General features: G+C 41.4%; 1 long non-coding RNA gene across 1 annotated transcript; it reads right to left on the bottom strand.

Annotated features, from left to right (window-relative positions):
* Window positions 1-731: 731 nt before the first annotated feature.
* Window positions 732-23,463, bottom strand: LOC117259151 (uncharacterized). The gene is made up of 3 exons (XR_004501817.2): window positions 23,415-23,463; window positions 20,714-20,800; window positions 732-839 (listed from the first exon to the last, which is right to left on the bottom strand). It is a non-coding gene; the product is annotated as an uncharacterized LOC117259151 (long non-coding RNA).
* Between the last annotated feature and the right edge of the window lie 223 nt (window positions 23,464-23,686).

Genomic DNA, 23,686 nt, shown 5'->3' with positions numbered 1-23,686 from the left:
TTATACAATTGGAATTGAAGTAGACTCATGCTAAGACTGTTAGCATGTTGTATTTTAAGGGCAAAATGTTATATTTTTATTTAATGTTTTATGCCATGTTTCATATGTGTGTTTTAAGTTAATTAAATCAATCAAACTTCACTGTACTTCACAAAAACAACACAGCGGCATAGAAACCCCAACACCAACTAGCAGCTTCTCAAATTCAAGGATGCTTCCTTGGTAGGACAGGTCCTTCAAGTCAGGTCCTTCAGAGAGAAAAAATGTTGACATAATGTAGAAAAATATTATTAAATTGTCCAAAAAAATGTTTTAAAAGATGGACACAAAATTGTAGATAAAATGTCAGTGAAATTTTATTGAAATGTCCAAAAAGTGTTTATAAAATGTCTAAGAACATGTTGATAAAACATCAGAAAAAATATTAATAAAATGTCTGAAAAAAATGTTTTAAAAAATGTACGAAAAATGTTTTTAAAAGTTTTAAAACATACATTTATATTTTCGGGGGAAAAAAAGTTAAAATGTCCAAAAAATGTTCATAAAATGTTCCAAAAAATTATTAAAATGTCTGAAAAATGCTCTTGAAATATTCTGAAAATAATATTTAAATGTTAGAAAAAATGTTGATAGAATATCTGAAAAATATTTTAAAATGTCTGAAAATAACCTAAAGTTTTGTGGGCACCATATACTGTGGTGTGTGTGTGTGTAACCTGTGAGGTGTCTCACCTGGCATCTGTAACTCCGCCTCTATTTCCTCCTTCCTCTCATTGATCAATAACCAGGACTGATATTATCCCTGAAAACACAACGGTTGATCCCAACTCTGGAGCTGTCTGCAGAGAGGAGGTGAGGGGGAGGTCAGAGGTCAGAACCAGAGGATTCTGGGTCCATCATAGATGGTGAGAGGTGGGCGGAGCCAGCAGCTGTCAGTCAGGTGTAGGTGTAACATTAACAGCACAGACTCAGACCACAACACACTCCAACAGAGCACATTAACCTGACATTAACTCTTAATGAGCCGCCACACCCCCACAATCCAAACCCCGCCTCCATGATGTCACCCCGTCTGCCAGAGACGTATCCCACAATGCCCCTCATTAACCTTCACCATGGTTGAACCAGAGTATCAGATCTCCACTCATCATGTTTCTCTGTTCAACAAGAACACAAATATCTGGGGTCTCATTTATGAAACAGTGCGTAGGATTAATCCTAAAAATGTACGTATGAGCATTTGATTTGGTAAATTGGGAATTCTTATATAAACAATTTGGATTCAGTAGTAAATCAATACAGTGCATAAAGACATTATACCACCAGCCCACTGCGAGAATCAACATAAATGGAAACCTGACTGACAAATTCAGTATACAGAGATCAACTAGGCAAGGATGTTGCTTATCACCTACCCTATTTGCTCTCTTTATAGAGCCTCTGGCGCAAGCAGTAAAGCAAAATGAAGAAATTAAAGGAGTTATAGTAAATGGCAAGGAACATAAAATAGGACTTTTTGCTGATGACGTCGTAGCCTTCCTTGAACAACCAAATAAATCACTACCTGTATTGATGAATCTTCTAGAAAAGTACGGTTATCACTCGGGATATAAAATTAATGTCTCAAAAACACAAATTCCATCAAAAGAGATTCAGGAATCGTATCACTTCAATTGGAATATAAAGAAAATTAAATATCTGGGGGTTACCATCACTAAAGGACTATCTAAACTTTACAAAGCAAATTATAATAAGATAAGTCAAGAGATACAAAAAGACATTGAAAGATGGTCTACTTTACCCCTAGACCTTAACTCAAGAATCGAGACTATCAAAATGAATGTACAGCCAAGACTTCTTTATTTATTCCAGTCCTTGCCAGTAGAGGTCCCCCAAACGCAATTTGTGACCTGGGACAAGGTAATATCAAGGTTTATTTGGGGAGGCAAAAAACTTAGAGTTAGGTATGAAACTCTCCAGCTACCAAAAGATAAAGGGGATATGGGTCTCCCAAAACTGAGAGAATACTTTTATGCTGCCCAGTTAAGGCATATTATATGCTGGTGCACACCAGATTATACAGCTAAGTGGAAAGACATGGAGCAAGAGTTTGGAGAATACCCAGTTCAGAGTATTATTGGAGATGAAGACACATACAAGAAGATTAAAAATTATATGGATTCAATTACAGTGTTTACACTGGAGTTATGGTTCAGATTACTAAAAAAGTACAGGATAAAGACAGAAACAAATGTGCTTAGATGGGTAGCATTTGACAGTAATTTTAAACCAGCAGTGTATGATAAAGGATTCAAACGGTGGATAAACAAGGGAGTCACAGCATGGTACACTTTACAGAAGGATGGGGAGCTGGAGAGTTTCCAGAACATGAAAGACAAATATGATTTAGATAAGCATGAGTTCTACAGGTACCTACAATTAAGAGACTATTACAAAAAAGAAATCAGGATGGATCCCTCCGTGGAAACGAATGGTGTGATTCAAATTATAATAAATTCCTAAAATGGAAAAAAAATCAAAATCATATCTGCCTTATACCAAAAATTGATGATGAATAAACACTCAACTAAGTATATAAAAGTAACAGGAAATTATTGGATGAGGATTGGCAAGACATGTGGAAAACTCATCAGACATCCACCAATTTGCGGATATGGAGAGAATTTTCCTGGAAAAATTTGATCCATTTTTTTATTACACCCAAGGTCAAGAATAAGTATAAGGGCACAGACTTGCCATGTTGGAGGAAATGTGGAGTAGTGGATGCAGACCACTCACACATATTTTGGAAATGCCATAAAGTACTGAAGTTTTGGAGAATTGTGCACGTAACTATACAAAAGATACTGGGGTATGATATTCCTATGAGCTACATGGTACTATATCTCTGTAATTTTAATTCTATTAGAGAGACGATAAGAGTAAGGGATAGATATTTGATCAAAATACTGTTGATAGCCAGTAAGAAAGCTATTACGAGGAAGTGGGGTAAGGTGGATCCTCCTTGTCAGGATCAGTGGATTGGGATAGTAGAAGAAATCTACACAGTGGAAAAACTGACACATCGCCTGAGACTACAACAAACACAGCTGGAAGAAAAGTGGGAGAAATGGACATTATTCAAAACCAAAAACAGCGACGAAGACGACAGACAGAACCAGCTGATCAAGATGAAGACACTATGACAAAGGATGAATAGCTGAAGATGTAACTCCCAAACAAATATTATTCTTATTTTGTATTGTTTTGATTGTGGGTTGTTTATGTATGTCTTGTATGTGTGTGGACGTAGAAAATATCAATAAAAAATAAGTGATAAAAAATAAAAATAAAAATGTACATATGGACAAAAGCCAAACATTTATTAGACACAGTCAGGCTCCACCTCACCGTCTGCGGCGCCAGTTTCCTGTCTCCAAAATGTTCCTAAGCCTGGCTCACATTTCCCCCATCATGACTGTTTTCACTGATCACGACTATTGTGTGGGAAGTGACGAACAAAAAAAGAAAATAAAAATCAGTGTTTTTCCAACGCTGTCACCACAGAGGAGCTGCTCACTGCAGTGGCCTGACGTGAACACATGAATGTCTCTATCTAGAGTCAGTGTTTGGTTTGTCTGTTCAGGGCTACTGTAGAAACATGGCGGCTGCTCTCAGCTTGTGTGTGTGTGTGTGTGTGTGTGGAAATTGTATTGATCAGTCTCTAACTGTAATTGGCTGATTGATGAGGGAACCATCACAGTCAGGAATGCAGACAGACAGACACACACACACAGAGTTACAGATTGACCGAGCGTCCACCGTGTCTTCACACTAATTGCTTTTGGGTAATGCGTCATGTATAAGTGTGTGGATGCCGCTGACCTCTGATCAGTGAGGGAGAACACTGACAGCACAGAGGAGAGTTAGTTAATGTGCATTCAGGGGACAATGAGGAAATAAGGGCCTGAGTGGATACACACACACACACACACACACACACACACAGTCTCTGATCTGTGGACAGATGGACGGAACACTGTCCTGTATGGTACAGTATAAAGACACGTTATAATGTCGGAGGAGTTCTTCCTGCAGACGTGTCAGGGCCTGAAATCCACCTGTAAGCGTCCATGATCTCTGAACAGATCTCTGTTTATCTGCTGACAGCCTCTCACCCTCAACCAGAGCTACAGACAGCACCCTCCCTCTGCCTCAACATGGCAGCAGCTACACACTGATTACTGTGGAATATGACAAGAGATAAACGATAGATTGATAGATACATGTGAAGGTTAGAATAAGGTGGTGATGGGGTGGTTGCCTGGCAACAATAAAAAGGCGCAGCAAGAGCAAATATTATACCTGCAGGATCTAATCTGTAGCATTTCATTGACTCACTGTCTTCCAGTCTTTGGAGAATATTTCTACCAACTCTTTGTGTTTCTGCCATTTTCTCCTCCTTAACAAACTCTTAAAGTCCTCCTCCTGCTCCCAACAGTTTTGTACCTTACGATCTCTCTTAATATAAAGATGAAGATACTCTGTGAATCACTGTTATCTTTATCAGGACCCAGTCTTAACTTTAAAGGGGCGGACACACCAAACCGACATCAAAGAACTAGCGGCGACGAAAGCCAACTGTTGCGTCGTCTACGTCGCCTCACGTCGCCCTGTGTCAGTTGCATTTGAACACACCACACGGACTACATCCGACGGCCAAGTAGCACGTACGTTCTGCGCCTGCGTGAGAGAGAGCGGAGTGAGAGAGTGGTACATCCTGTCAGCCGAGGGGTTTCCTATCTGTGCAGCCGAGCACCGCAGCACCTCCACGGACTATTACATCCAGACGGTCCCGGTGTTTCCTCCTCAGGCTCCACTTCACTCAGCTGCCCGATAAACCCGCTGCTTCTTCCCACTTTAACCTGAATAACAAACCAGGGCTCGGTGCTCCGGTTGGATCCAAACGGAGAGCCGGGGCTAGCTCAGAGACTAGCGGAGGCTAACTGGCTGTGCTTCCCTCCGGTCATGCTGCGGCTAACGCTCCGCTAGCCGCTCCCAGCTAGCTCCGGTTTGTTATTCAGGTTAAAGTGTGAAGAAGCAGCGGGTCTGTGGGGCAGCTGAGTGAAGTGGAGCCTGAGGAGGAAGCACCGGTTAGCCCCGGTTTCACTACAGGCAGATTCACTCGCTACAGGGGCGAGGAAATAAAACCTGAACAGCCAATCAGAGTGATCTCTCTCAAACGTCAAGCTCCGCCGCCAATTCAACATGCTCAATCGGCCGAAAAGCCGCCGACACTGAAGTGACAACGGTGTGGGCCACACACCAAAAACTAGGGCGACAGACGCTCACTGACAGCCCGACTTTGGTCGATGTCCAACTGTCAGCTTGGTGTGTCAGGGCCTTTAGACGGAATTCTAAAGCCCAGTTCAAACCAAAGATTGGTGACGAGACAAAACTGGTGTGAATAGTCCGGTCTGAGCTCGACTCAAGTCGGCTGATGGTGTCACCTGACACTCAGCTGGTCAAATGGCCGGCGGCTGGTTTTAAAGCATGTCACCTGTTTCAACAGCCAATCAAACAGAAGTGTACTTTGAAAACAGACAATGCATGTAACAGGCTGAAGTTGACACGGCGTCCCAGAACGTCAACAACCAACACACCCAGGGTACCTTGGACGTCATATGTGGACGTGGAAAGTCCATGACCAGATGTGGACATGTGACGAGGTCACAGTGAGGATGTGCTGGACTACGACTGACTTAATTACCCTTTTAACTTATTGTTAAACACTTCATTCAGAATTGACAGAAACAAAATAAAACTCATTAAAACTGTCCTGTTAGTCACACAGTTAGTCCACTGTTCCAACAATCACTAACTCTGTTTGGTGGAAATAAACTCTTCATTTACAGAGTCTGATGTGAAAATATCTTGTTCTTCCCTTCAGTCTCTCTTGTTTAAGTCCTGTAACATTATCCCCACCACTCACAGTCGACATCTTTCTCAGCCGCAGCTGTTTGTTCCACCAGTAAAGACTGACCTCTGGTGGCGTGTGATGAGCATTACGTACAAAACATCCTTAATACAGCATCTCCATATGAGTTTGATAGAAAGAGGAACAACTGTATTTTTGACAGTATTGAAAACTATACCTTGAAGATTTCTAAATACTGTGGTGTCCTGTAACACTGATACTGTGATACTGTGATACTGTGATAGCGCCCGAGCCAGAAAGACTATTACAGTTTTTTTGGGGACCCCTGGAATTCCTTCAAGGACCGCTGTTTGAGACCGACTGAGCTATAACCTCAAAGGAAGCACACTGTATCTGTGTGTGTGTGTGTGTGTGTGTGTGTGCTGTCAGTTTAATGGTTAATGAGTCTTTATGGCGTTCTGTGTGAAGATGAGTAACTTTATACCAACATACTAACTGCTGCAGTCTCCTGCTCAACAATTAACCCAATGAGTGCCTACACACACACACACACACACACACACGCAGAATGTAAATCACATAGTACTGAAGACTCCAATATGAACTCAGAGACTCGATGGTTTATAGAGTGCCGGGGAGAGGAGAGGAGAAGAGGAGCGGCGTTAAGGCTAAGCTAACCAAGATGGCTGCTGTCATTGATGCTGCTGGCAGTGAGCGAATGACGATACATTTTCTCTATAAAGAGAAGAATCAACTGCACTTAACCAACCAGGATGTAGAGTTAATGTTTCGTGGCATCTCGTGGTAAAGATGCAGATTGCAACCAACTGAAGCGCCCGTCCCTCACCGCTCCCTTTCTTCCCTGAAGAAGAATCTTCATCAGCCTTGAGGTGCGTTCATGCACGTCAAAGACGAAACTCAAAAGGTGCTCTTAAAGCCAGCATTTGGCTACTGTAGAAACATGACGGTGCAACACGGCACTCCATGAGAGATGACCGGCTCCCTCTGTAGATATGAAGGCATCATTCTGAGCTTATAAAACATATTTCATCTCTACTATAGATCCATCTTAATCCTACACACTGGACCTTCAAAGTTTTTCTTGAGAACACAGATGTGTTTCCTTCCCTCAGTACCACGTCACATGTTCCATTGCTCTGGTCGATTTTAGGTCTCCAGTCCAGCTGTTGATAACATGTCAAAGAAATCTAAAATGAACTGAAAGGTTCCAGACTAACTCACATTTCAAAAGAACACAATGGCATTTCTGCAAACCATATGTTGCTTTTAAACGTGTCACTCATGTCATATAAACGTTTCAAAAGTGACGTAGTATATGAGCTGACTTTGTCATCAGGAGGTGGAGGGACTAGAGGGACCAGACCACTGTCTAACACCAACAAACAACACCGGTTGATTTTTAGCAATTCATTGCTGTGTTTCCAGCTGTTTTAGACCCAAACGTCAGCGTTTCCTTGCAACGTGTAGCTGTTTTTTCAGCAGCGTTTTAGCCCCCAAACATGGGTGTTTATACGCGACCTATGGCTGCTTTTCCAGCAGCTGTTTAGCACCCGAACATGGGTGTTATTTAGCGAGTTGTTGCTGGGTTTCCTGTGGCTTTTTAGGGCCCCAAACATGGGTGTTTATAAGCAACCCTTGACTGTTTTTTAAAGCACTTTTTAGACACGTGGCTGATTTTCCAGCAGTTTTCAGTCCCCAAATGTGGGTATTTGTTAGAGACCTGTAGCTGCTTTAACAGCACTTTTTAGCCCCCAAACGTAGATGATTTTAGCAACCCCCGGCTGTTTATCCAGCGGCTTTTCAGACCCCAAACTGGAGTGTTTCTTTGCGAGCTGTGGCTGTTTTTCCAGCATTTTTCTAGCCCCCAAAACTGGATGTTGCTTGGCAACCTGTGGCTGGTCTGACAGCAGCTTTTTAGCACCCAAAACTGGGTGTTATTTAATGACCTGTTGCTGTATTTCCAGCTGGTATTTTTAGCAACCTATGGCTGCTTTTACAGCACTGTTTAGCCCCCAAGCTTGAGTGTTTCTTCACGACCAGTGGCTGTTTTCCAGCTGGTATTTTTAGCCTCCAAACATGGTTGTTTTTTAGTGACATGTTGCTGCTTTTCCTGCATTTTTTTGCTGCTAAGCATGGGTGTTCTTTATCAACCCTTGGCTGTTTTTTCAGTTCTTTTAACACCCCAAACACAGGTGTTTTATTTAACAGCATGTTGTTGCTTTTCCACCGGGGACAGTGCCATGAAAAGTGGTTGTTTACCAAGACACTGGTGCGTTTCCAGCAGAGACTGTGCCCCCAAAACTGTGTAGTTTAAGTCAAAACATGATCTTTTCCTGACCATGACCAAGTGTTTTTCGTGTCTGAATCTTACCACACATTTACCACAATGCTGTTAAAAGCTGGAGTTTCAATGTATCTACTCAATAAGGTTTTTCTTTCCTTTGCTTTTCTTTTCTTTTCAGCGATCAGTATTTCTAACGTCCTGTCTGCAGCTGTGTGTCCCCTCTTTACTGTTTGGGTGGTTGTATAATGAGAGAAATGTGAGGAATGATGTAATGTGAGGAAGAGGAGAGGAAATGTAGTTAATGAAGCAGAAAAGAACACAAAGAGCTAAAAAACAATACTTACAATAAAGAACGAGAACATGAACTGTGAGCAGCGGCGAGTGGCGGGTGTTTCTGTCAGAGGATCAAATAACAGCAGTCGCGTGTTCTAAGCGTGTGTGTGTGTCTGTGTGTGTGTGTACGTACATTCCACATACACACCACACACACACACACACACACACCTGGCACATACCTCTGGCACAACGCCACAAACACACTCAGTCATGTACAAACACACACACCTCAAACCTAATGTGATACTGGCACAGAGCCTCGGTGTGGTGTTAACAATGCACACACACACACACACACCCACACACACTGACACACGCACACGCACACACCCACACACACCCACACACACACACACTGAGCTATGATCTCACTAACAAACAGTTATAATTAATAACCAGTTGGACCAGTCCACACAGAGAGCAGCAGGCTGGATTACACACAGTCATCATGAACTGTTAAATCTGATATGGGCGCTGAGATTCCTGAGTCAGGCCCCGCCCCCTTCTGATTCACCATGTCAACACCAAACACGTCAGATTTGGTCACAAATCGGTCAAATGATGAAAACTGGTTCTCTTTGTCACTACGTGAAAATGACCTTATTTAAAACACGTGAACACAGACGTTCTGCTGCACACTGAAATAATGACGGAGCGATCACAACAGCCTCGACCAATAACAGCACACGTAGAAATAAATCTGGTTTGTGTTCAGACTCGTCTGCTGTAGAATCTGATTTGGAGTTCAGTATATTTGCAGTGAAAACGTCTTTGCTGTGTTTCGTTGTTCCCACCAAACTGACATATAAATATGTTGTTAAAGGTCCAGCGTGTCAGATTTAGGGAGACTTTAGGGAAACTTCTCCTGGTTAGAAATTCCTTCAATGTTCATTGTTCAGGAGTTTTTACCGGCAGCTGAATGATCCAGAGGTCTCCCTCTCCACAACAACCAGATCAGGGGTCTCGTTTATAAAACAGCACGTAGGATCCAGACTAACAATATATGCACGGACAAAAGCCAAAAATGGCGTGTGCCAAAAAATATTCAACAGTTTCTAGAATCAGATTTCAGGCTCATCAAGTCTGTATGTTTTTGTCTGATAACGTAAGATCCAGATGTTCAGGAGGTTTTTACCAGGACCTGAATTATCAACAGAGGTCTCCTCCTCTCCAAAACAAACAGAGCAGCTGATTCAAACCAGTGAAAACACTGAATGAAGACAAGTGTCTCTGACAGTCTCCATCCATGTCAGTGAAAACATGGATGCTTCACACACAGAAGATCTATACAATCAGCACAGTTTCAAGATTAGAGTCACCAATTCAGTATCTGACCAAATGTCTCCTCTTCTGTTCCTGAGATATGACATTAAGACATGATGATGTCACAGTCAAGCTGACCTTTGACCTTTTGACCTTCATTATTTTATCCTGTTGTGTATAATTTTGTGATAATTAGTGTATGAATTCTTGAGTTATGGCCAAAAACATGGTTATTGAGATCACAGTGATGTTTTCAATTCATCGCTGACTCCAAGTGGACGTTTGTGCCAAATTAAATTAAAGAAAAAGAAATCCTTCAAGGCCTTCTTGAGATATCACATTCATGCTAACAAGATGGACACAAGGTCACAGTGACCTTGACCTTTGACCATTGTTGAGTCCGTATTTTATCCTGTTAGACAGTTGTTTGCTGTCCAGGCCCCAAATCTGCCCGAGGAAATCAGGTCTGCCGAGTGAGTGATCTCTTTTAAGTCGTTTCTTAAAACAAACTTTAATCAGGGAGCCTTTCCTGATTTCACTTGAATTTACCTTCATTTAAACTTAAATTTAATTCATCAGTTTTATACAATAAAGTGTTTTTACCAGTTCTTATAAAAGCTGTTATTTTCATGTCTTGTCTATTTTAACTGTTGCCATGTAAAGAACGTTGTAACTCTGTTTATCTATGAATAAAGAACGATTATTATTATCATTATTTGTGTGAAGTTTTGTCATAAATATGCATATGAATTCTTGAGTCATGGCCAAAACCATGACCACACAACTCTAATCAGTTTATTCTTCAGTCTAAGTGGACATTTGTGCCAAGTTTAAAGAAATTCCTCAAGCAGTTCTTGAGATATTGCATTTACGAGAATGAGACAGACAAGGTCACAGTGACCTTGACCTTTGACCTATGACCACCAAAATTGTATCAGTTCATCACTGACTCCAAGTGGACATTTGTGCCACATTTGAAGAAACTCCCTTGAGGTGTTCTTGAGATATTGTGTTTACAACAACGGGAATGACGGACAGACAACCCAAAAACATAATGCCTCCGGCCACGGCTATCACCAGCACAGAGGCAAACACAGCTGTGTTTTTCCAACGCCCTCACCACAGAGGTGCTGCTGACTATGGTGACCTAACGTGAACACATGAATGTCTCTATCTGGAGTCAGTGTTTGGATTGTCCATTCTGGGCTACTGTAGAAACATGGCAGAGCAACATGGTGATCTCTGTAGACGAGGACCTGCTCCCTGTGTTGATATAAACAGCTCATTCTGAGGTAACGAAAACACAACGATTCTTATTCTCAGCTGATTATACACTAAAGAAAAAAGTCCCTGTTTAAACAAACATGTTCAGGATTGAGGAGATCAGATCTTCCGCTCTCATGTTCTCCTGCAAAACCCAACACAGATTATAAACTGATGTGCGAGGCTGCCAGAGAAATCTCCTCCAGACTAAACTTTTGATCGATGTGTAGATGAGGCGTCCTGTCTGGCAGCGTTGAGGTAATGACGGATGTTCGGCAGAGGAGGAGGACGCCGTCTGGCCGAGCTGCAGCTCGCATTAATAAACGCTGATGAGGCGGTTTTTCTTTAAAAGCCATTTCTGCTTTATTAGAGAGGACAACAAGGAGGACAGGTAGAGACAGATAGGGAGGAAAGGTCACGGTGACAACGATGTTCAACAACTCTCATGTAGCTGATATCGATCCAACTATTGTCTCTGTGCGTGACGTCTCAGGAGTTCAACAGCAAATCAAAAGAGTGGGTCTGTCAGGAGAAACAACATCTGTCAACTTTGGCTTTACTTTCCTTCAAATGTTATTTTTTTACTCTGACTGTATAAAAACCTAATATTTGTAGAGAGTACTGAAGTATCAGGGTCGTCCCTGGTCTCTCTGTGATATTCATGGTCAGGATCTCAAGGTGCAGCCGGGGGGGATGAAGGGGTCCAGTTTGGTGACCTCAGAATTACATCTCTGCTCTTTGCAGTTGATGTGGTTCATCACTCTGTGACCTCCAGCATGACCTGGGGCGGTTTGCAGAGTGTGAAGTGGTCAGGATGAGAGTCAGCACCTCCAAATCTGAGGCCATGGTTCCGTGCCAGAAACCGGTGGATTGCCCTCTCTGGGTTGGGAGAGAGTTGCTGCCTCTAGTTAGGGAGTTCAAGTATCTCAGGGTCTTGATGGATGGGAGAGAGTTACTGCCCCGAGCAAAGGACTTCAGGTATCTCGGGGTCTTGTTCATGAGTGAAGGTAAAAAGGAGCATGACATGGATCAGCGGTTTGGTGCAGCGTCTGCAGTGATACAGGCGCTGTGCCGAACCGCCGTCATGAAGAGGGAGCTGAGCCAGAAAGCAAAGCTTTTGATTTCCTGGTCCATCTCCGTCCCAACCCTCACCTATGGTCATGAGCTCTGGGTAGTGACTGAAAGAATGAGGTCACAGATACAAGCGTCTGAAATGAGTTTCCTCTGTAGGGTGTCTGGGCTCAGCCTTAGAGATAGGGGGAGGAGTCAGACATCTGGAGGGAGCTCAGAGTAGAGTCGCTGCTCCTTCATGTTGAGGTGGTTCAACATCTGATCAGGATCCTCCTGGGCGCCTCCTGTTGGGGGAGGCCCCGGGGCAGATCCAAAACCTTCTGGAGGGATTATATATCTCATCTGGTCTTGGAACGCCTTCAGGTTCCTCAAGGAGGAGCTGGAAAGCGTGCTGCCCCCGGTGACCCGGCTCTGGATAAGCTGATGAAAATGGATGGACTCTTCCCTTTGATGCAAAGTGAGCTGTACGTTCACTGAAGGTGATGAAAAACCAAAATGAGCAAAAAAACAAAAAAGAAATACTTCATAATATAAATGTAGAGTTTGTTATCCTGCAGAGTTATGGTACGTATGTTTGGGAACAGTTCAGCCTCAGAGATGTGCAACTTCCTGTTAGACATGAACAAACTGTCATGACAGAAACATGATTTTTTTTTTTTAACCTTTTATTCTGTAAAATATTTTTTATTATTATAATAATTATAAATATAGTTTGCTGGGCATTTGTCCCTAGTCATATCTATCTATCTATCTATCTATCTATCTATCTATCTATCTATCTATCTATCTATATACATACAGTACAGGCCAAAAGTTTGGACACACCTCATTCAATGCGTTTTCTTTATTTTCATGACTATTTACATTGTAGATTCTCACTGAAGGCATCAAAACTATGAATGAACACATGTGGAGTTATGTACTTAACAAAAAAAGGTGAAATAACTGAAAACATGTTTTATATTCTAGTTTCTTCAAAATAGCCACCCTTTGCTCTGATTACTGCTTTGCACACTCTTGGCATTCTCTCCATGAGCTTCAAGAGGTAGTCACCTGAAATGGTTTTCCAACAGTCTTGAAGGAGTTCCCAGAGGTGTTTAGCACTTGTTGGCCCCTTTGCCTTCACTCTGCGGTCCAGCTCACCCCAAACCATCTGGATTGGGTTCAGGTCCGGTGACTGTGGAGGCCAGGTCATCTGCCGCAGCACTCCATCACTCTCCTTCTTGGTCAAATAGCCCTTACACAGCCTGGAGGTGTGTTTGGGGTCATTGTCCTGTTGAAAAATAAATGATGGTCCAACTAAACGCAAACCGGATGGGATGGCATGTCGCTGCAGGATGCTGTGGTAGCCATGCTGGTTCAGTGTGCCTTCAATTTTGAATAAATCCCCAACAGTGTCACCAGCAAAACACCCCCACACCATCACACCTCCTCCTCCATGCTTCACAGTGGGAACCAGGCATGTGGAATCCATCCGTTCACCTTTTCTGCGTCTCACAAAGACACGGCGGTTGGAACCAAAGATCTCAAATTTGGACTCATCAGACCAAAGCACAGATTTCCACTGGTCTAATGTCCATTCCTTGTGTTTCTTGGCCCAAACAAATCTCTTCTGCTTGTTGCCTCTCCTTAGCAGTGGTTTCCTAGCAGCTATTTGACCATGAAGGCCTGATTGGCGCAGTCTCCTCTTAACAGTTGTTCTAGAGATGGGTCTATATATATGTATATATATATATATATATATATATATATATACATATAGTCTTTTAAAGAGCAGAGTCCCTGAATGTCCCTGCAGGCTTTTAATTTGAAATATCTATAACAGCTCAACATTGGATTTCTATTTATAGTAAATACTACACTGTCTGGGTGTTTTATATTGGTAAACACACACGTTCTTGTGCTTCTATCTTTGTGAGGACCCTTATTGACATAATGCATGTCCTCACCCCTAACCCTAACCCCAATATAAACCCCAACCTAAACCTAACCCTATCCTGAACCCTAAAACCAAGTCTGAACCGTCAAACAGGCCTGTGAAGAAGTGCGGACCGGCCAAAATGTCCTCGCTTTCTGAAAATGTCCTCGCTCTGTTGCTATGATGTGTATCTCGGTCCTCACTATGTAGCATGTACAAGTATCAACACACACACACTTCAATAAGCTGTTATTGATCGTTTGTTGTTGCATGCGCACACTTTAAGTGCTTTAATCAACTCTGCCATTTTCCTATTGATCCACACACACACACACACACACACACACCCACACACACACACACACACACACACACACAGTGAGCAGCAGCAGCAGCAGCAGATGTGATGGACGATGCTCTCAGCAGAGCTCTGAATATTTACAGTTTACAGCTCAGACTCGTATTTCCCTGTTTTTCTGTCTGATATTTGTTTCATACATTAAAGGCTGTTTTTAGATGTTGACTGTAATTTATATTAAACACATGAAATATAAAACCAGCATGTGAACAGATACAGTATGACTGAGTGGCTGCAGGGAACACTGAGGGAATCGTAACCAGGAGAAGTTTCAGTTAATAATAAGTGCTCAACATTGTTTTGTGAATCAGACACCACGTTGGAAACAAAAGGAAGTACTCCACTACAGTGCAGCACGTGTCTTTAGCTGCTCACACAGAGGTGGAGGAAGTGTTCAGATCCTCTACTGCAGTGAAAGTACTGACACCACACTGTGAAAATACTTCACTACAAGTAAAAGTCCTGCATTCAAACAGTGACTGAAGTTTGTTAACAGCAACTAATAGTTTGCTAATATTTCTGTAAATAATCATTTAAAGTGGTGACACTGACAGTTAAAATGTCTCCACTTGGAATCTGACTATATGAGGAAAACTCTGTGTGTGTGTGTGTGTTCCATGTTTTTCTCCTCACTGACTTGGTCAATCCATGTGAAATTTGGCACAGTGGTAGAGGGTCATGGGAGGATGCCAATGAAGCAATATTACATCAATTGGCCAAAGGGGGGCGCTATAGCAACCCATTGAAATGGCAAACTTTGAATGGGCATATCTCATGCCCCGTATGTGGTAGAGACATGAAACTTTGCACAGAGATGCCTCTCCTCATGAGGAACACATTTGCCTCAAGAACCCATAACTTCCACTTATATAGATTTTCCGCCATTTTGAATTTTTTGAAAAACACTTCAAATGGATCTCTTCCTAGGAAGTTTGAGCGATCTGCATGAAACTGGGTGAACATAATCTAGGGACCAATATCTAAAGTTCCCTCTTGGCAAAAGTTGGAAAACTTACTAAAACTGAGCTTCTATAAGGCAATGAATATTGCGGAGGGCGTGGCTCATCACATAAAGGTGTATAACATCTCAAGGGTTTCACCCATCACCACGCAACTTTGTAGGCATATGACCACACATAATCTGAGGGGACCCCTCCATTATTGACCCCATCAAACAAAATGGGGGCGCTAGAGAGCTCATTTCTTATCTAGGCCTAACCGCCATATGGATTTTTACTAAACTTGGTAGATATGTAGAACAGGACGCCTCAAGGTGACTGGAGAAATTTAACTCTAATTGGCAACTGGGTGGTGCTATAACAACAGAAAAATGCTTCAAAATGGCTAAAATGCGACTGATCGCTGTGGCTCCCCCTGTGGACCAATGTTGGTGTTTTCTAATGTTTGGTATGACTAAGTCATGGTATGGTATGCTGTACATAATCACGGAAACTGTCAGTGTGTCATTCTGTCAGTCAGTCATTCTGTCTGTCCCACGTTTTTCTACTCACTGACGTGGTCAATCTATGTGAAACTGCACATAGGCATTGAGGACTGGCATAGGTAGAAGGTGACAAAGCTACCAATGGCTATGGACTAGTTGTTAATAAAACAAACATGAGCAAATCTTTCTTCCTGTTTCAAAGATGCACTGAAGGCTTGGTTGAGTGTCCAGTATTCCCCCGACACCCCAGAAGATATTCAGGATCAAGTTACATGGTTGAACTCTGTTAATAGATGTGAACCCCTTTTTATGGGAAACACTTAAGAAAAATTGAATAATTTTTGTAAATGATTTACTAGATAGCACTGGTAACTTCCTGCCATACCATCAATTCTGTAGGGCTGTAATCTCCTGGTCGACTAGTTGATTATTTGGTTACTATGCTCTCGTTCGACCAAATTCTCACTAGACAGTAAAGCCTCCACTAAAATAGCATTTTAAGTTGTGTGTGATTTATCCTGGCTTCATATGAGCAGAGGAAATCTGCTAACATCGTTAGTGTCAGGCTGGCGCTAATAAAGTTAGCATGTTGTATTTGTGGGGAAAATGTGTCCAGATAAAGACAAGTGTTTGTCTGTGAATGCTGCGAGTTATAGTGAAGCTGATTTGTGTTTGAAACTGTCTCTATTAAGCCATGTTTAATGTGTGTTTAATGTGTGTTTACTGTGTGTTTAATGTGTGTTTAATGTGTGTTTAATGTTTGTTTAATGTTTGTTTAATGTTTGTTTACTGTGTGTTTAATGTGTGTTTAATGAGTGTTTAATGTGTGTTTAATGTATGTTTACTGTGTGTTTAATGTGTGTTTAATGTGTGTTTAATGTTTGTTTACTGTGTGTTTACTGTGTGTTTAATGAGTGTTTAATGTGTGTTTAATGTATGTTTACTGTGTGTTTACTGTGTGTTTAATGTGTGTTTAATGTGTGTTTAATGTTTGTTTACTGTGTGTTTAATGTGTGTTTAATGAGTGTTTAATGTGTGTTTAATGTATGTTTACTGTGTGTTTAATGTGTGTTTAATGTTTGTTTACTGTGTGTTTAATGTGTGTTTAATGTTTGTTTACTGTGTGTTTAATGTTTGTTTACTGTGTGTTTAATGTATGTTTAGTGTTTATTTACTGTGTTTACTGTGTGTTTAATGTTTGTTTACTGTGTGTTTAATGTGTGTTTAATGTGTGTTTAATGTTTGTTTACTGTGTGTTTACTGTGTGTTTAATGTGTGTTTACTGTGTGTTTAATGTTTGTTTACTGTGTGTTTAATGTGTGTTTAATGTTTGTTTACTGTGTGTTTAATGTGTGTTTACTGTGTGTTTAATGTGTGTTTACTGTGTGTTTAATGTGTGTTTACTGTGTGTTTAATGTTTGTTTACTGTGTGTTTAATGTGTGTTTAATGTGTGTTTAATGTGTGTCTAATGTTTGTTTACTGTGTGTTTAATGTGTGTTTAATGTTTGTTTACTGTGTGTTTACTGTGTGGTTAATGTGTGTTTAATGTGTGTTTACTGTGTGTTTAATGAGTGTTTAATGGGTGTTTAATGTGTGGTTAATGTGTGTTTAATGTGTGTTTACTGTGTGTTTAATGAGTGTTTAATGGGTGTTTAATGTGTGTTTAATGTGTGTTTACTGTGTGGTTAATGTGTGTTTAATGTGTGTTTACTGTGTGTTTAATGAGTGTTTAATGGGTGTTTAATGTGTGTTTAATGTGTGTTTACTGTGTGTTTAATGAATGTTTAATGGGTGTTTAATGTGTGGTTAATGTGTGTTTAATGTGTGTTTACTGTGTGTTTAATGAGTGTTTAATGAGTGTTTAATGGGTGTTTAATGTGTGTTTACTGTGTGTTTAATGTGTGTTTAATATGTGTTTTGAATCAACTAAACTTTACAGCTCTTAACACAGTCCTCCACCGCCGACTAGTGTTTTGGAGGTGTAACTGCAGAGTGACACAGACACACCACCACACAAGTAAAAATAACGTGCAGATTTATTAGATTAATTAAATGTTTTCCTCATCTATTTGATGTTTCTGGATGAATATTTCATGTAGTTTAATCTGCAGAGAGGCGTCAGGTTCCATTAGATCATCACATGTGTGTAACATGTGAGAAGCACAGCCTGTCTCCAGCAGCACATAAAGAAACACTTCCTCCTTCAGTTCGTCAAAAACACTCAACATCAGCACATCTTGAGATATGTGGTTTCCACTGGACAGGAAGTGGAGGACACACTGTATAAGCTTTAGAGACGTAAGAGCCAGACAGACGTCCTCACAGAGACAGAGGGACAGACACACAGTTCAGTGGTGGAACGGTGACACCTGCTGCTTCACTCTGAGTCTGACCCTGTGTCCCTGTGTGTCCCTGTGTGTCCCTGTGTGTCCCTGTGTCTCTGTGTGTCTCTGTGTGTCTGTGTCTCTGTGTCTCTGTGTGTCTCTGTGTGTCTCTGTGTGTCCCTGTGTGTCCCTGTGTGTCCCTGTGTCTCTGTGTCTCTGTGTGTCCCTGTGTGTCCCTGTGTGTCCCTGTGTGTCCCTGTGTGTCCCTGTGTCTCTGTGTCCCTGTGTCTCCCTGTGTGTCCCTGTGTCTCTGTCTCTGTGTGTCCCTGTGTGTCCCTGTGTCCCTGTGTGTCCCTGTGTGTCCCTGTGTGTCTCTGTGTGTCCCTGTGTCCCTGTGTGTCCCTGTGTGTCCCTGTGTGTCCCTGTGTCTCTGTGTGTCCCTGTGTGTCCCTGTGTGTCCCTGTGTCTCTGTGTCTCTGTGTGTCCCTGTGTGTCCCTGTGTGTCCCTGTGTGTCCCTGTGTCTTTGTGTCCCTGTGTCTCTGTGTCTCTGTGTGTCCCTGTGTGTCCCTGTGTGTCCCTGTGTGTCCCTGTGTCTCTGTGTCTCTGTGTGTCCCTGTGTGTCCCTGTGTGTCCCTGTGTGTCCCTGTGTCTCTGTGTCTCTGTGTGTCCCTGTGTGTCCCTGTGTGTCTCTGTGTGTCCCTGTGTCTCTGTGTCTCTGTGTGTCCCTGTGTCTCTGTGTGTCTGTGTGTCTCTGTGTGTCTGTGTGTCTCTGTGTGTCCCTGTGTGTCCCTGTGTCTCTGTGTCTCTGTGTGTCTGTGTGTCTCTGTGTGTCCCTGTGTGTCCCTGTGTCTCTGTGTGTCTGTGTCTCTGTGTGTCTGTGTGTCTCTGTGTGTCCCTGTGTCTCTGTGTGTCCCTGTGTGTCCCTGTGTCTCTGTGTGTCTGTGTGTCTGTGTGTCTCTGTGTGTCCCTGTGTGTCCCTGTGTGTCCCTGTGTCTCTGTGTGTCCCTGTGTGTCTGTGTGTCTCTGTGTGTCCCTGTGTGTCTGTGTGTCTCTGTGTGTCCCTGTGTCTCTGTGTGTCTCTGTGTCCCTGTGTCTCTGTGTGTCCCTGTGTGTCTGTGTGTCTCTGTGTGTCCCTGTGTGTCCCTGTGTGTCCCTGTGTGTCTCTGTGTGTCTCTGTGTCCCTGTGTCTCTGTGTGTCTCTGTGTGTCCCTGTGTCCCTGTGTGTCTGTGTGTCTCTGTGTGTCCCTGTGTCTCTGTGTGTCCCTGTGTGTCCCTGTGTCTCTGTGTGTCCCTGTGTCTCTGTGTGTCCCTGTGTGTCCCTGTGTCTCTGTGTGTCTGTGTGTGTCTGTGTGTCCCTGTGTGTCCCTGTGTCTCTGTGTCCCTGTGTCTCTGTGTGTCCCTGTGTGTCTGTGTGTCCCTGTGTCTCTGTGTCCCTGTGTGTCTGTGTGTCCCTGTGTGTCTGTGTGTCCCTGTGTGTCTGTGTGTCTCTGTGTGTCCCTGTGTGTCTGTGTGTCTCTGTGTCCCTGTGTGTCTGTGTGTCCCTGTGTCTCTGTGTGTCCCTGTGTGTCTGTGTGTCCCTGTGTCTCTGTGTCCCTGTGTGTCTGTGTGTCCCTGTGTGTCTGTGTGTCCCTGTGTGTCTGTGTGTCTGTGTGTCCCTGTGTGTCTGTGTGTCCCTGTGTGTCTGTGTGTCTCTGTGTGTCCCTGTGTGTCTGTGTGTCTCTGTGTCCCTGTGTGTCTGTGTGTCCCTGTGTCTCTGTGTGTCTCTGTGTGTCCCTGTGTCTCTGTGTGTCTCTGTGTCCCTGTGTCTCTGTGTGTCCCTGTGTGTCTGTGTGTCTCTGTGTGTCCCTGTGTGTCCCTGTGTGTCTCTGTGTGTCTCTGTGTCCCTGTGTCTCTGTGTGTCCCTGTGTCCCTGTGTGTCTGTGTGTCTCTGTGTGTCCCTGTGTCTCTGTGTGTCCCTGTGTGTCCCTGTGTCTCTGTGTGTCCCTGTGTCTCTGTGTGTCCCTGTGTGTCCCTGTGTCTCTGTGTGTCTGTGTGTGTCTGTGTGTCCCTGTGTGTCCCTGTGTCTCTGTGTCCCTGTGTCTCTGTGTGTCCCTGTGTGTCCCTGTGTGTCTGTGTCCCTGTGTCTCTGTGTCCCTGTGTGTCTGTGTGTCCCTGTGTGTCTGTGTGTCCCTGTGTGTCTGTGTGTCTCTGTGTGTCCCTGTGTGTCTGTGTGTCTCTGTGTCCCTGTGTGTCTGTGTGTCCCTGTGTCTCTGTGTGTCTCTGTGTGTCCCTGTGTGTCTGTGTGTCTCTGTGTGTCCCTGTGTCTCTGTGTGTCCCTGTGTCTCTGTGTGTCCCAGGGAGCAGCTGAAGGACAAATCAAACGCCCCTCAAATCCAATAAAAAGGAAGTCATAAAAACCTCCAAAAATAAAACAATAAAAGCATCTTCCTGCAGCCTGTAAATCAACACAATAAAAGCATCTTTACAGTTTTAACTTGAAATATCTATTCACATCCTGTCGGCGTTCGACCTGTGTGACCTCACCTCGCCGTGGATTGTGGGATACGCTTCACACTGGACGCTGTGATTTATAGTCTCACTGGAAGGAAGTAAAAACAAAGGAATCAGAGTAACTGTAACTGATCTCTACCTTTAATACTTAGAGTACATTTATCTGATGAGAACACTTCACTGATTACAGAGTGCTGTTGTCACTGTGACTCCAGTGAAGGACCTGAGCACCAGAGGAGGAAGAGGAACTAAACATTTTGATTTGTTTGTTTTTTCTGAAGTAAAAGTACAAAAGTATGAGGATCAATATATACTGTAAGTACCAAACACACAGTGACAGCTGACAGGGAGTGCTCACAATCTATCCTGTTAAAAATGTGTTTTCTTTTTAAACTTTTCAAATGTTGACATGTTATTAATCATCATGTTCTGCAGACCACAATCACACAGAATACACATGTCAGAGCACAAACTGTTCACTTGTAAATAAAATAAAATTAAATAGAATAAAATAGAATTAAATTAAATTAAAGAAAAGAAAAGAAAAGAAAAAAATATATATTGTTGTTGTAAGTATCCCTGCTGTCTCATATAATTTAAAGATTATTTTGAGGTAATTTTGCCTACATTAAATAAATAAATAAAATAAAATAAAATAAAATAAAATAAAATAAAATGGAATAAAATAAAATAAAATAGAATAGAATTAAATTAAATTAAATTAAATTAAATTAAATTAAACAAAAGAAAAGAAACGAAATGTATATTGTTGCTGTAAGTCTCCCTGCTCTCTCATCTTCATATAATTCAAAGATTATTTTGAGGTAATTTTGCATTCATTAAATAAATAAAATAAAATAGAATAAAATAAAATTAAATTAAATTAAACAAAAGAAAAGAAATATATATTGTTGCTGTAAGTCTCCCTGCTCTCTCATCTTCATATAATTCAAAGATTATTTTGAGGTAATTTTGCATTCATTAAATAAATAAAATAAAATGGAATAAAATAAAATAGAATTAAATTAAATTAAATTAAATTAAACAAAAGAAAAGAAATATATATTGTTGCTGTAAGTCTCCCTGCTCTCTCATCTTCATATAATTCAAAGATTATTTTGAGGTAATTTTGCCTTCATTAAATAAATTGACTCAAACATGCAGTTTCACGGTGACGTCATGTGTCCAGTCGTTAATATAAACTCCTCCATCACTCACTGTTTCACTCTTAAAGATTTAACCTGTCACTGTGATGATGATGATGATGACGATGATGATGAAGTCTCTGAACTATTTTGACCATTTATTTATATTATTGGGGAAATTCTTTTTTCATAAACAGAACATTTTAGGTGCAGGACTGATGTGAGAGAAGAGTCGTGAGGGTTAAACTGTCAGTGCAGACGCTTATATACACTTACATATTTTCATATTTTCAGTCGATTCAAACTACAAAAATAAAATTATATTTCATCACCCTGATTCTAAAAAAGTTGGCACTCTGTATGAACGTACATAAAAACTGGATGTGATTAGCTGTGAAATCTTTTTGACATAAAGTGGAGAAAATAAGTTTCAACATGTTTCCAGTAAAGCTTTTAACGTTAAATTATGGTTTTAACTCAACGAAAAACTACACAGATTAAGAAATCATAATTTTTGAATCCATAAAAAAAAATATCTGTGCAATAAAGTGAAATTACAGGAGACGAGTTTGAAACATGGTAACTTCAACTTATTTAATTTAAATTTATATATTAATATATAATTAACATATATACTACTTTATAGCTCCCTGTTTACAACGGCAGCCTCTATATTTATTTCTTTATTTTATTGTAAATATTTTTTATTCATAAACACAAATTCTTCAGTTCACAGGTTCCTGGTTAAATAAAAGATAGATGAAAAAAATAACTCTCTGCTGCTCTAACAAAGTTTTTAGAATATTACAAAAAGATATTTGATGAAACTTCCTCCTGTGAAATGAACGGTTTGTAGTTTTGTTTTTTCTCCAGTGTCCATTCTTACTTTATTTATTATAAGAACGTCTCTGTGTTGATATTACAATTATTATAATTTTGTTTAATGTCACTATCTTTCATTGCAACTGATGTTTTCAGCTCTCGTGTTGTGTTCTGATGTTTTCTGTTGTATTGTTCAATAAAGTTTTTTAAAAAAATCTCCTCCATCTGTTTCACATTAAAAGCTTTCCATTGGTTTTATTTTGAAACATCAGCAGGAAGTGCAGATTGACGCAGAGATTAAAACATAATCTGTCACAAAATGCACACTTTTATAATAATTTGCTGCCCCGTCTCTCTGATCTCTGATGTCTTCACCCTCAGCCACATTAATTCAGCTGTTTGATTATATTTAATTGATTATTAATCCCCAGCCTCAGCAGAGGAATCAGCTGATCTGATGTTAGTGTGTGAGACCGTGTGTGGACATTAAAGGGTTAAACAGGAGGATCGTGTCTGTTCTCACAGCTTCAGGTGTGTTTGGTGCCGCAGGTGAAGCTGATGAGACAGACACACACACACAGACAGACAGACACACAGACACACAGACAGACAGACAGACACACAGACAGACAGACAGACACACAGACAGACAGACACACAGACAGACAGACAGACACACAGACAGACAGACACACAGACAGCAGTACCAACTCTCCATCAGCTCATTAAACTCACCTGAGCATCTTCTTCATGTATTTGGAGCGTGCAGAAAACACGCGCTTCCGGTCGCGAGATGCTCCGCCTCTTGTTTCAACTTTGACCCGCGAGAGTTTGAGGAGGAACTCAGCTGAGATGGAGCCTGACCACATTTATTAATTATATTAAATAATATTTATATTAATATTCCTGCACATCTCAGATTGAAATAATAAACTTGATTTATTTTACAACTTCAGTTACTGTGCAGATTCTGATTAACAATAAAAGATAATCAACAAATACATTTT

Source organism: Epinephelus lanceolatus, chromosome 4 (genome assembly GCF_041903045.1).
Source record: "Epinephelus lanceolatus isolate andai-2023 chromosome 4, ASM4190304v1, whole genome shotgun sequence".
Taxonomy (NCBI): Eukaryota; Metazoa; Chordata; class Actinopteri; order Perciformes; family Serranidae; genus Epinephelus; species Epinephelus lanceolatus.
This window is presented reverse-complemented; position numbering and strand designations above follow the sequence as displayed.